Here is a 14,540-nt window from a genome sequence, read left to right on the forward strand (position 1 = left end):
GAAAAAAAAGTTTGTACTGGTGAAGGACCCACACAACTTGCTATTGCAGATACATAGGGACAAAGAAATAATCTTTTCTTAAAACACAGGAGTTCCAATCCAACCAACCACTAGAGAACAATCCACCAAGACTAGAATTGGTCCCTGTCTAGTAGAGGGCCCGTGTTTTATCTGATGCCCCCAACTTCTTCGATTCCAACTAGACTTTGGATAACCATCTCACAGTTAAACCTTGCATTGAGAATAGGTGTTTTATTGGCTGTACTCTGTATTGTGTTGGCTTCAATTCCAAATAACAACTGAAAAATTATCAAGGACAATGTCACCAAAACCAGGTTCATCCAATCAGAACTCATATTTCTTTCTGGGATCAGGAGGACAAAATCACGTGCGTAGGTAGGTATGTTGTTTTTGGGACTGTCAATAAAGTCATTACAAATCACGATATTGCTCAGATTAGACAGTTGTGTACTCAGCCTAAAAAAAAAAACATTTTACTCCTCATCATATCCAACTTTATCAGAACTGATTCTTCACTTATGTCCGCCAACATTGTCCATAATTTTTTCTTTCTCCAGTCTCATTAAAATGGTGGTGGGAAAGAAACATTTACTAGCCAGATGTACACGGTAGGGTCTAGATATGGTCAGGTGGGGTGGTTGAAGACTCCTTAGGGTATCAAGTTTGTTGTGGAGCCGAAAAACTGGATTAAGCTCACCTTCATTGGATCCAGGTAGGTCCAAACTTTTTTTTATGTAGACCAGCGGTAGAGAACCAGAAAATAAGGTTGGGTCAGTAGTGCTGTCATAAAACAAACATCCATGAAACAGTAGTTAGCATCCACAGCAGCTGTCATGTTTCCCATTCACCATTCCAATCTGGTTGGTAACTTTATTCAAAAAGTCTTTCTCCACCTTCTTCCAAACTTTATCATTCAGATGAGCCATACAGAAAGGCTGTAGGAGCTTCCAGATCCAACAAAATGTATCACAATACATCACAAAACACTTTCCTAATGGTGGACTTGCCTAGTTGATAGCCAATGTCATCCTTCCAAAATCCAAAACTACAAGGCAGACCTCTGCAAAACGACATACAAGTCAACGTGGTCAGGGAAATGGAAACTATCTGTGTCCCGGATTTAGGGCAAAATCAGGATCATCCTATACTTTAAATATGAAAAGCTACTCTGGATTCTGCCTCAGGTTCCTTGTAAGGGCTCTATACACATTCATCCTCAACTGGAAACATTTATACACTTGCTGGTAACCTTATTAAGTACACCTTTTCAACTGCCAGCCAATCGCATGGCAGCAATTTTGTCCATTTAGGCATGTAGATGTTGTCAAGAGGACCTGCTGACACTCAAACAGGGCTTCAGAATGGAGAATAAAGGTGATTTAGGTGATCTGAACATGGCATGGTTGTTAGGGCCGGGCGCTGGTCTGAGTATTTTAGAAATTGCTGATCTGTTGGGTTTTCACACAGTCATTTCTTGGGTTCACAGAAAATGGAGGGAAATTATCCAGTGAGTGTAAGTTCTCTGGGCGAAAGCGCCTTGATGACTTTTATATTGATGTCGGAGGTCAGAGGAGAATGGCCAGACTGCAAAATGTGATTGTGATGATAATTCCTGATCTCCCATTAAATGTTAAGGACTTAAATGTCTTTGTTTGAAAATTGCCTCTCAGTAGAACAGGGCCACAGAACAGGACAACCAGCATACTTCCAGAACCTTTAGTTTACAGCACACATTGTAAAAAAAAAAGGAGTTTTGTGTCCCCAGGTATCATAAAACTCAGATAAGGCTAGTAGAGTGGCCCCTGATCTCTGAAATGTATTCTGAAACCCATTTATTATTAATCCTTATAGTTTCAATATACCATTCTGTATAAAGTAGTAGTTGGCTGACTATTCTCCTAGGCCTCAGGAAAGCCTGGAAACCATATTTAGCCTGTCCTGGTGAACCATAAGTCCCAGACATGCCTAGTTTGGTCTCTGTGAACTCCTTATTTTGTGGTGATTAATAATCTGGGGGTTGGCAGTTGATAAAACCTGTAGTTCCTGTAGAGTTTGTTGCACTTAAAAAAAAACAGTAACAAAGAAAATTTTTACTTTAAATAATAGAATTGTCTACCCTTCTATGTAAAGTAGTCACACAGCTCCACCTAGTGGCTGATTTGTAAATCACAATATTCTATAACACACATATACTGCATGGCTCACAGCGTTCCCCCGAAGCTCTCTGACGGCTGACTCTTGGTAACCCGAGTTCGGCTCTTCTCCCCGTTCAGGGGATTGGTAAGCACCCGGCGTATAAGACGACCCCCGACTTTGGAACAGATTTTTTCCGGTCTTATACGCCGGAAAATGCGGTATTTGTTTATGCTCTGTGCTTTTGTATGTTTTTATTTATTTAATACTATAAAAACTGTAAGCTGAATCTCTGAATGCTCCAAGTAGAAATAATGTAACTTTGCTAACCCAGACAGTAACACACAGACAGTATTAAAGAAGAATATTCAAAACTGCGGTTGTCAAGGGTAACGGCGTATGCTTCCCTCTACGCACGTGGTGGCAACCTGTAATGGTGTGTTTGGCAAGGGGTAACAGGGAATGTGGGAGGAAACCCACAGAAACACAAGGATAACCTGCAAACTCCATGCAGATAGGCCAGAGTACACTGAGCCACCTATAAACTGTTTCTTTGAAAATAATTGGGGCATGTATGGGCATAGGGGATTTTTTTCCTCGGATTAAGAAGTGCTCTGGTATATAAACACAGAAAAGTTTTGAATGGAATAATATCGATGTTGTGGCTGTGAAGATCACTTCCGCCCTGTGGATTTAACTTCCGCCGTACGTACCACCAGGGTCCTGGTTGCCATAGTGACGTCCAGCAATGACACGTAGTAGCACCTCTCTTCCAGCAGAGGGCGCAGATCGGCGCACCCTGCTCTCTATCGCAAAAATGCTCCTAGTGACAACCGGAAGTTATTCTCATGATGAACCCGGAAGTAAATGAGGGCGATGTCCTGGGGCTAAGAGTGCTGCTAGCTGGTGGGGATAAGGTGGGTACTGGCTACTAGCTGTTAATAAAGAAATTATGTTTTATGTTGGAGAGAGGTCAGGATGCAGAGCTTGTCATTTATTTTTCATAGTAGCTGAGAGGAGATTTCGGTTTCATTTGGCAACCACTAAAGCCCCAGTGGAAGCTGGATAACAACATCACTGGCAATCCAATGAAAGTGTCCCATAAATTGGGGCAACCAAATCATTTTCACTTTACTGCAAGAAATGTAATCCTGATTTTTTTCCCAGAGCTTTATTGTTTATTGCTTTTTTCATTGGTCTACATGCGTCATTAATCAGCCCGCGACCCTGTAGAGGGACACCATACCAGGTGCGTGCATGCTGTAAAATGAACCTGTCATGACCAAGCTTACCCAAGTATTCTCAGCCTCCAATTATGACAAAAGGTCAAGGAAAGGTGTACTGAGAATCCATTCCATCCAATTTCCCACATACTTAAGGTCAGCAAATAACCCCGGACCTCGCCACCACATCTCTACCTGTGACACCAGTGAGAAATGCAAAGATGACTACGACCGACTAAGGGTGAGGTTAGACTGACAATAATGCAAAAGTTCTATTAAAGCAGTAGTCCCCAACCTTTCGGAGCTTATGGACCCCCGAATCTACGGACTCCAGAAGGCGCATGCGTGGGAAGCCGTGTGTTACTCAAAGGGGAAGAAACTTCCCTGAGAGTGATGTCATGATGGCAGAACCCCCATACTCCCCCATGGCAGGTCTGAGCCTGCGATTTGAGAGTGGGTGAGTTGTGTCCAGAGACACAATCCGCCCTGAGCCTGCCATCTATATGGGAGACATGGTCCTGTGCTCTGGCCGGTGTGCCCCCCCAAGTGGGGTCCTTCTGCTGGAGGGTGCTCCAGCCAGAGCTGTTTTAAAGAGCTTCTTAGGTGACTATATCTGTGTGTGTGTTGTCGGATCTGGAAGGCAATGCTGAAGTCTTAGAACCACAAGACCTGCCTGTACCAGGTTAAGAAGAGGCTTTGTTACAGCAAAGCGGCCATGTGTGTCTGAGAGGAGCGGTGGTAGAGATATTGGCAACTGTTATTATTATTATACAGTATTTATATAGCGCCATCATCTTACGCAGCGCTGTAGAATGTCCATAGTCCTGTCACTGTCCCTCAGAGGAGCTTACAATCTAATGTCCCTACTATAGTCATGTCATTAATACAGTCTAAGGTCAATTTAGGGGGAAGCCCTTTAACCTAACTGCATGTTTTTGGGATGTGGGAGGAAACCCACGCAGACACGGGGAGAACCTGCAAACTCCATGCAGATAGTGTCCCGGCTGGGACTCGAACCTAGGACCTAGCGCTGCAAAGACCAGAGTGCTAACCCCTGAACCACCCTGCTGTCCGTTGACCAGTTCCTGTCCTTCAGGATTGGTTTAAGAGAGCAGCTTAGACAATTGTCACAGGAATAAATGTTCTTCTTGGAAGAGTTTCCCTTGTTTCCTGTAGTGATGACTAGACCCTGACCATTGTCCATTGACCACAGGCTCTCCAGTCACGTGGCTTGGGTCTCAGTAATTTCTTAGTGAAAAAAAAAGACAGACATCCTTGCGTACTGATCAGCCCACCCAAACACCTGCAGAAAGAAGCTTAGGTTCTGATACTGAAGACGAAATTTTATGGAATATGGATTGGAAGGGACTCTAGTTGGGGAAAAAACAAGAGCAAATAGGAGAGTACTGAATAATAAGAGACTGCAAGTTCTGTGCAATGGGGCTCACTGCAACTTTCTGCCCAAAAAGCTCTAGATCCCTTTGTACTATTCTACTTCCATGGTGGTGAGACGTGTAAAAATTAATGTATATAATCACTTTCTGTCCTAGTGTCTTGGACGTTCTGTCCTAAATAACTCCATTGGGGTCACAGAAAGTATACTTAACTAAACATAGCAGAGGTTCTACTACTTCCCAACTCCAAAAACCCCAAATATATGTATATGTATTTGGTCTATAGATTTAAATTTGTTCTGAAATCTCGAATAGACACAACGAGCCTTTAAAAAAAAATTGACAGACTTTCTAACTCTTACATAAAACCTATGGTCAGAGATGGGTTGTAACACTTTATTTTGTTGTCATTTTGTAGATGAAGATGCCAGCAAAGTGACTGACTTCCCAACAGAACGGATCACTGACCTGATTGTAAGGGAGGGCACTTTATTAGTCAATGGACAATCTACAAAAATGTCTACCTCTCTTTCTATTAAGGAGGAACCCAATTGGCATGACTACAGCCAATCGCCACAAACAGACGGCATATCTGTTTCTAGAAAAGAAGAGTCAGACATTTGTAAACAGAAAACTTTAAATCCATCAATTCAGGAGGAATTGGGATCACCAAGAGAACATCCTCCGTACAAGTCTACACCAACCATTCACTGGCAATGTACATCTGAATATGTTAAGGAGGAGCTTGATAATGACGATGATGGAACTAAGGAGGATCCCCAGTCACTTGATGGGCAAAATGCCTCAATCCACAACCATGATTCTGTGTATTGCCATCCCTCTGTAAATCAACCCAACTCGGCAAGTTTGATGAATGAGATAGAAGTCGTCTACCAGAATCCCCCCAGCTCCACATTTGGTGACATTGCAAACCTCACAAGATACTGGAGGATGCACTCTAAAAGGAAAACACCCCAATGTGCAGTGTGCGGAAAGTATTTCTTGCGGAGAGCCCATCTGGTGGCCCATGAAGTCGGCCACTCAGAGCAGTTCACGGTCAACTGCTCCAAATGTGGCCAGGCCTTCTCACGCACTGCTGATCTTCTTGCCCACAAAAAGGCACACAGACCTGAGGCAGTGTTCCTGTGCTTGGAGTGCGGTCGTTGTTTCCACGGCAGAGGTCAGCTGGTTCTGCATCAGAAGCGTCACCTGAGAGAGAAGTCTCTTGTGAGCACATAAAGCACTACAGTTGTCATTTTGTTAGGTTTCTCTTGCATGAGTGGACTTGGGAGGGTTCTTGGGCTTGTAGGCCTTGTCTAGAGGCTGTTCAGGGGAAGGATAGATGGGCGGGGGTTTTTCACTCACTGGAGGTGGTTCCTGGGCCTCTAGGCTCTCGTTTTTCACTCACTGGAGGTGGTTCCTGGGCCTCTAGGCTCTCCTCTATTGCTCAAGGTTGCTCAGGGGAAAGATCGTTGGGTCGGGGTGTCTTAATAGAGATTGTTCTGGGCCAGTAGGCTCTTCCCTAATGTTCACGGCTACTCGAGAAAAGACTGATGGGCTAGGGTGACATACAGAAGTTATTCCTGGGCCTGCTGGTTCTTCTTCCTTCCTAATGCCCAAGGCAGCTTAGGGGAAGGATCCATAAGCCAGGGTGTCTTATTGGAGATAAGGATGTCTTTCTCAGTTTTCAAGGTTGCTCAGAGGAAGGATGGATGGGCCATGGTGTCTTAATAGAAATGGTTTCTGGACCTGTAGGCTCTTCTCCAGTGCTCAAGGCTGATTGGGGAAACAATAGATGACCTTTGTGATAGGCCAAGAATCTTCATTGTTTCTATGAGGCGGAAACCTGCACAATTGTACAATCATCATTTGTAATGGTCAAGTGTGTCCTCTGAAGCATCTGGTTTAAGGTTTTTTTTTCAACCACTTTCTATTTAATTACAAAAATTGTTTTATTATACATAATATCTTTATGTTCAATACGTACCAAAAAATTCTTTCATTCACCATCTAGATAAATATGAGATTTTGGAGGCTATGCAAAAATGGTCCTCTGAAGCCATTGCATAAAATAGTCCTGAATATCAGAGAGGTCAAACGACCACGAGGATTTATCGCTACATATATTACTGACAAGAAAAAAATTCTAAAATCAAAGTGGTTTTTCGTTGTATCCTTAAAGTACAAATAAAAAATGCTAACCTTCATATTGAAAATGTTTTTTTTTTTTAATTAATTGTTTACAAAGCCTAAAGACAGTGATGCCCAACTTTTTTCCAGCTGGGGTCACAATGCAAATAAACAATAAATATGTCTGTTTAAAACTAGAATAGTTAATAGAATAATTAAGTTGAAATGTTTGAAATAAAGGTAATGACAAATCAAGAATTTCTGCAATGGATACTTGGGCCCTATATTTCCCTGTTCCAGAGGAAGGGTAGCACAGTATGATGGGTATAGTTTTTCTGTGACGTGATGGCGCTGCAGCAATAACATTTTAGGGGGAGTTGGGCACAAGAGTCCCACACTTGTCGTACATTTTAATATACATACAGCTCCCCTTTTAGGGGAAACTGGGATTGAGCAGTACTGAGCATCTCCCTAGAGCCAGGGCTGCATGGCATGATGAAAGGGTACCTGCATCGCAACCTTACCGCCAACCTGAATGCAACCTTGAGGTTTTGTGCACTTTAAGAGGCACAGACAATTGGCAGTACCCTAATGTTAATTGCCATGTGAGTGGCCCCAGGGGCTCCCCAACATGCAAACTCAATATGGGGACCCTGGTCTTGAAATAGCCCCACATGGGTAGATATTTATAAGTGACGGTACCATAGTATGGTATGAATGATAACATTTAAGTGTGGAGAGGGGGTAGCCACAAGAGTCCACCACTTATCCTGCATTTCCTTTACCATTAAAAAAATATTGGGGTTCACGGAAGGTAAGTTATGCTTTGTGTGACATGATAACACTGTATAACATTTATAGTATATATTAGTTTTCATATCTTGTAATGGCGCCATAGTGATGAAATTTTAGGGGGATTTAGCCACAAGAGTCCTGCACCTTCAGTCACAGTTCTCTTTTCCTACCAAGTAATTGGGGTTCATAGAGACTTAAGGGTAAAGCTATGTGTGAAAGGGTAAAATTATGGGTGGGTATACCATTTAAATGGGCAAGGGACATGAGATTGCTACTGGCGCCAACATTTCAAGTTGTCAACATCCCTCTTTTCTAAAGAAATTGGGGTTCACAGAATGTAAGTGTCCAGCTATGTGTAACAGGTAGCGCACCAGCTGCTCAGTTCCTCGCATAGCAGCGTCTGCAGATGTGACTCCAGGCGGTAGTGAGCGGTACTGAGCATCTCCCCAGAGCCAGGGTTCCATGGCATGGCGAAAGGGTACCTGCAACCTTACCGCCAACCTGAATGCAACCTTGAGGTTTTGTGCACTTTAAGGGGCACCACAGCACACAGAAAATTGGCAGTACCCTGCCATGTTCATTGCCATGTGAGTGGCCCCAGGGTGTCCCCAACTTGCAAACTCCATATGGGGACACTGGTCTTGAAATAGCCCCACTTAATGTAAAAATATTCCTGATTGTTGTTAGGTTTTTTTATGCTTGTGACCACATATCTGGCAACTTAGTATGGCTTAGTAGTTATTTGGTTTAGTAGCACCTCCTAGAGTCTCCTGTGTACCCTGAAAATTTCACATTCTATGACAATCAGTGAATGAGATATGAATACATGGGGATAATGACAACTGCTTGAACACAAACACAGATCTCATGCTGCTGCACTATTATCTCACAGTACAAGGTGGGCGGGGAGCAGCTTCCTCTGCTGGCAGCACAATCTCATAGAGGAACATAGAATGTGAGGGAACCCCATCCCTCGTAAGACAATGAGCAGAGAAGGGAGAGGGCCAGCGACCTCCTTAGTAAAACAGTTTTACACACAAAATGAAGTCTTTACTATGTGTGTGTTCTCTTTTAGTTGAGCATATCCAACCAATGCCTAGAGCTTACCACATTTGGGACAGGAATATGGCTTCTCCCCCTATGTGGGACCTTTGATGGACTACAAGGGAGGACTTCTGAATGAAACCCTTGCCACATTCCATGCTCACCTAAGGCCTCACTCACTGCATGGATTATCAAGTGCTCGTTGAGGGTGGATTTCTTAGCAAACCACTTTCCGCACTCATCACATGCAAATGGCTGTTCACGTGTGTGACAGAATTCATGCCTGGCAAGGTCTACTTTGTATGCGTAGCATTTCCCACACTGAACACAAATGTAGCTTTCTGTCCTTGTGCTCCTTCTGATGGTAAGCTGCCTCCATTGAAAAGCTCCTTTCACAATCCTGACATGAGTATGGTTTCACCCATACATGAGCCCTCTGATGTTTGTGGAGCTCTGATCTCTGCCTCAAACTCTTTTTGCAGGCTTCTGTCCTGTGTAAGTCCTCTGATGTTCCACCAAGGCGCACTTCTGTAAGAAGCTCTTCCCACATTCACTACATCTTCTCACCTGTGTGAATCCTCTGGTGCGAATCACATGTTAGCTTCTTGGTGAAGGTCGGACCACATTCAGGACAAGCAAGTGGACGCTCACCTGTGTCGGGAAGACATGATTTTTACAGAATGCATTTTCCACATTTGGTATACGAATACACTTCTTTTAAGTGTGTTTTATCTGCCTGAAAAGACTTGACTTTATAGTGAAACATTCAGAACATGGGAATGTCGCCCCAGTGCAAGGTAGGGTTGCCTGAAATTGTTGTTAATAAACCATACTATAAAACTGTGCAAGTCTTATTGTATGCATGCATGATTCATATAGTAATTAGAATAACAGTTTCTTATGATGATGGTACACTATTTAAATATGAATGGAAGGTAATACAGTACTTACGATTAGAAGCAGGGAGATTCAATTTGCTTCAAAAAGGGGGAAAACAATTCCTTCCTGATTCCATGAGGCAATCGGATGGCCCCTGGATCAATGGTCAATGTTATTTTTACTTTAAAGCCTTAATCCCCAGTTATATTCTGTGCTTCTAGAAATCATTCAGCTTTTTCCTAAAGCAATATATATAGTAGCTGCTGAAACTACTTCTTGAGGGAGCGGATTCCACATTCTCACAGACCTTACAGTCAAGAATCCCTTCCTTATCCAGGGCTTAAACTATTTTTTTTCCAGACGCAAAGAGTACCCTCTTGTTCTTTGTAATGATCTCAAAGTGAATAATGGGGGAGAGAGTTCTCCATATGGACCATTTATATATTTATACAGGGTGATCATATCCCCCCTTATACGTCTCTTCTCAAGGGAGAATAGATTCAGTTCAGCTAATCTCTCCTCATAGCTGAGCTCCGTCATTCTTTATATTAGTTTAGTTGCCCTTTTTCTGCCTAACAGGCCTAGGCTCCAAAAACTCCAAATCACATTGGAGGCTTAATTAATCCATTTTGAGTGACCCCACCAACTGCCAGACTATTGGTAATCAATTAAAAGAATACTTTAGATTTAATGACGCACTCGTTACTTCATCTTCTACTAATGGGAGGCCTTAAGGCCTATAATAAGGGCCAATTTATATCCCTGGGTACTAAACCTAAAAAACAAGCCACACTCCCGTTTGACCACAACTATCCAAGTTATATCTACAACAAAAGCAGAATCCCCACATAGATATACATGACTAAGTTGAAGTCCTGCGCACTGGACTAAACCTCTGCCTCACAACCCAGGCAGAAAAGACACGGAAATGGGCCAGACATAAATTTTTTACCTGGGGCTACCTGGCATGCTTCTCGCCAATAAACTAAATTCTAGGGTACAAACAACTGCGCTTCCAAATGTCAAGCTGGGCAATGGAAAAATATCCCAAAAACCAAAATGCTGCATGAGGAACCTCCAAAGATAGTTCTAAAATTGAAACATTTTTTTCTAGGCTCCCATTTCCGGAATTACGTAAATCCCACGCTAAAATCTTAGAAAAAGAATGTATGCCTGAGGGAGTCATCTTAAAACTAATAGTTCCCTTGGTCCAGATGGCTTACCCAACCTTTATTTTATAACTTTTAGTGGGATATTAGCGAATCACCTTTTGTACTATTTAAATTTCCTTCGCAAAGGAAATTAAGTACCTGTAGAAGATGACAAAAATCATATCCAGGCATCTAGGTTCCTTTCTAGACCAGTACATCCATCTGGACCAGGTGGGATTTCTTCACCATCGACATGCCCCGGACCAAACTAGACGTACAATAGACCTGATTTCAGCTGTAAATGGTAACTGGGATGGCTGGACAAAAAGAGAAGCGATGTTTAGATCTCATTAGATCTACACAAAGTTTTTGACAGCTTATCATGGGGTTATCTAAAAGCCCTTCTTCTTAAAATGGGCTTTGACCCAGCGTTTTGCCGAATTATGTCCTCACTATACTCCTCCCCCTCCACCAAAATATTAATTGAACACTATTCGCCCTTAATTAATATCCGCAGTGGCACCAGACAAGGCTCACCCTTTACTTTTGGCTTTAGCTAGTAATAGCTTAGTAATAGTTGTAAGGCTTAATCCTGACATTATGGGCATCCAATGTTGTCCTATAGAACATAAATGAGGACTTTTTGCTGATGACGCCATAATGTATAAAACCTCTCCTCTCATCTCCTTGCCCAATTTATTTAAAAAGAGGTGTCAGGTCTAAAACTCAATCAGAGGCCCTAAATATTTCACTGCCCCCAAACATAGTCACCGAACTCAATAAAAATTTTGACTTGACTTGAAAACCCAAAGCAATCTCCTATCTAGGCATTTAGATTACATCTTCTCACCATGATCTATACTAAGCTAATTACCCACCCCTGTTTCATGCAATAGCTAGAGATCTGAATAGATGGCGTTCTAGACCCCCTCCCCGTTCGGGAGAATAGCTGAAATCAAAATGAACACTTTACCCAGATTGCTTTTCCGCACCCTGTCTATTGCTATACCCAGGCTGATCTTAAGGAATATCCAAAACAAACTCATAAAATTTGTTTGGGGAGACAAACTTCACTGCAATTATGCAACTACATTATATACTCCTAAAAAATTCGTAGGATTGGGTGTACCTAATAAAATGTTATACCACAGAGCAGCCCAAATCGCAGTGTTAGGCCAAACTACCATCCGCATCCAAGACCACAATGGACTGACCTGGAGGCCCTGGCCTGCCCCTCAATACCGATCCTTATGTGGATCCCCTCCTCTAAGAGACCTGCGATTTTCTGTCCTTCACTTTCATATGCTCTCTCGGTTTGGGATGGACAATTTTTATTTTTTAAATTTTTTTAATTTTCACCTGCACACCCCCCATGCTCCACTTACTTCCCTATGGCATAATCCTGAACTTCCTCCAGGTTGTCGGAAAATCGGAAATTTTCCTGATGGCAAGGCTATTCTGAGACTCCCTTCCATATACAGAAATTTTCGGTTATACAATCAAATTCAGGTCCTTTATTCAAAATAAACTTAACGGGTCGAAACCACCCTAGAGGAGTACAGGATTTGAAAAAACCCGCAGCTTTATAACTGAATTCAGAGGGAGGATCTCGGTAATATATATCGCTCTCTTCTCACACGATAAGAAACTTTGCTATATGAAACAATGGGAGTCAGATTTAGAGGAGGAGCAGAGTGCCCAGGAATAGCAGGATCAATCAGTGTACATTTCCAAAATATCTCTGAGCACTTCGATAATAGAGGCCAATTATAAGGTTTTGATGACATGGTACCTGGTCCCAGTTAGGATCCATAAAGGCAATCCCGCTGTCTCTCCTCTTTGTTTTCGAGGATTGGCACTGTACTCCACGCTTGGTGGAGATGTCCTAGGGTTCAGAGATTTGTGATCCGCATTTTCAACCTAATACCCACCCAGGTAAACATGTCACCCAGGTAAACATCCCGAGGAATATAGAGTGTGCTCTTTTTTCACAATTGGAGGATATAACTCCGAAACAGTTGACTAGACTAATTTAAGATATCCTGTTAGCTGCTCAGATTACCATTGCTTGTTACTGGAAAGCTTCCATTATTCCCCTTGAGTTCACCAAAAACAAACTTAACTGGATAATGGTCAATAACAAATTAACTTGTACTCTTAAAAAAAACCAACGGACCAGTGGTTAGAATATAATTATGTATGTATGTTTTTTTTTTCTTCAATTTACATTTTAAATGTTTACAAGGGGGTTAAATGATTAAAAGGTACCCCTACCCTCCAACCTTTATGATCTCACTCTAAACATGCCTGTATACCTCACAAGTTTTAAAACTGTGAAGAACGCTATTTTTGTACTATTGCACTTATTTGTATTATATTTTTTATTGTCCATATTGAAAAACTACCTTATTGCCTGCTGTATTTAGACTTTGTAACCTAAGAGGCGTTGATCTATGTTTGACCTTTTATGTTTATTCAACTGATGTCTGGTTACTGGTTGGCACTCTTCTTCTTTTGTTTTGAACCCCATATTCGCCCCTTCACTACCCCTTTTTTATTTTTTTTTTCTCTTCCTGTTATTATATGCAAACTTGTTGTTAATGTTATTGTGGTACTTTATTTGAAAATGTAAAAAAAAACTTTGAAACAAAAAAAAAAGAAAAAGCTGGATGATTTTTAGAAGCACAGAAAATACCTGGGTAATAAGGCATTAAAGTAAAGATAACAGAGGCTGTTGATCCAGCGAACATCCAATTGCCCCATGGAATCAGGATAGATTTTTTTTCCCCTGTTGAAGCAAATTGTATCAGTTTTTTTTACCTTTTTTTGGAGATGTGAATACCACCTACCTCTCATCTCCAGCACCACCTCTAGTGGTAGGATAGGATGGCTGCAGGTCACATGGCTCCTATCGCCTGACCTTCTCTAGAAAAGGAAGTGACTGGCAACAGTTGACTACTCCTGTTTGCTGCCTGCCCTGACCTCTGGGTTTCTGTCTCATGTTCCGGCACCCCACCTGATTCCTATCTGTCAGTTGCAGATAGCGCCCCGTGCACATCCCTACGTGCACTCTGCGCCCCGTGCACATCCCTACCAAGTGGGCCGGTGACACGGAGGGTCCACCATCCTGTCCCTGCCCTACATTTATCACAATAATATTCATAGTTAGGTTTAGCAAAGAGCACAGAGCTCTAGGTAAAAGTGAGGGGTGGCAGGCTTTGCCCTCAAATCACTCATTTCTTTTTTTTTTTAATTTAAAGACCTGATGTCCGTAAAAAAAAGGTTCTAGCATAGTAAAAATAAATTCCTGAGAAGTGACCTACAACAAAATGTCCGCAATGCCTTCCTCACTGGGGACACTTTCTGTATAAACAGGACAGACGGATGCCCTCTAGTGGTGGCTCTCTGTCAGCTTAGTAACTTGGTGTAGATGTCACCATGGCAACTAGGAAGCAGCTGGGAGGTGGTGGAATGCAAACAGCAGAGTAGTGCTATAATCAGGGAATCAGGGGCGTAGTGGGGCGAGCACACGCAGGCACGCTGTACCCTCACTTTTTTCGGGACCCCGTATATGCTCTCCCTGCGCGCTCGCCACTGATAGTCTTCACTGTTACTGTCCCCCCTCCGCTTTTTTTATGACTACACCTCTGGTTATAATATAGATAAGTATCAAAAAATAATAATTATAATAGCAATAACCTTTTTACTATACTTATCCCTCCCAGTTTTAGACTTTTGTAAATAAGGACAACTTAGAGAATGAATGTGCA

General features: G+C 42.3%; 1 long non-coding RNA gene across 4 annotated transcripts; it reads left to right on the top strand.

Annotated features, from left to right (window-relative positions):
* Positions 1-2,211: 2,211 nt before the first annotated feature.
* Positions 2,212-6,987, top strand: LOC140339148 (uncharacterized). Of its 4 annotated transcripts, none has more exons than XR_011922362.1 (3): positions 2,212-2,301; positions 5,190-6,141; positions 6,185-6,987. It is a non-coding gene; the product is annotated as an uncharacterized lncRNA (long non-coding RNA). The 4 variants fall into 4 exon arrangements; XR_011922361.1 differs by lacking the exon at positions 2,212-2,301 and adding an exon at positions 2,983-3,071; XR_011922363.1 differs by lacking the exon at positions 2,212-2,301 and adding an exon at positions 3,101-3,403.
* Positions 6,988-14,540: the final 7,553 nt, after the last annotated feature.

This window comes from Pyxicephalus adspersus, chromosome 10 (genome assembly GCF_032062135.1).
Source record: "Pyxicephalus adspersus chromosome 10, UCB_Pads_2.0, whole genome shotgun sequence".
NCBI classification, from domain to species: Eukaryota; Metazoa; Chordata; class Amphibia; order Anura; family Pyxicephalidae; genus Pyxicephalus; species Pyxicephalus adspersus.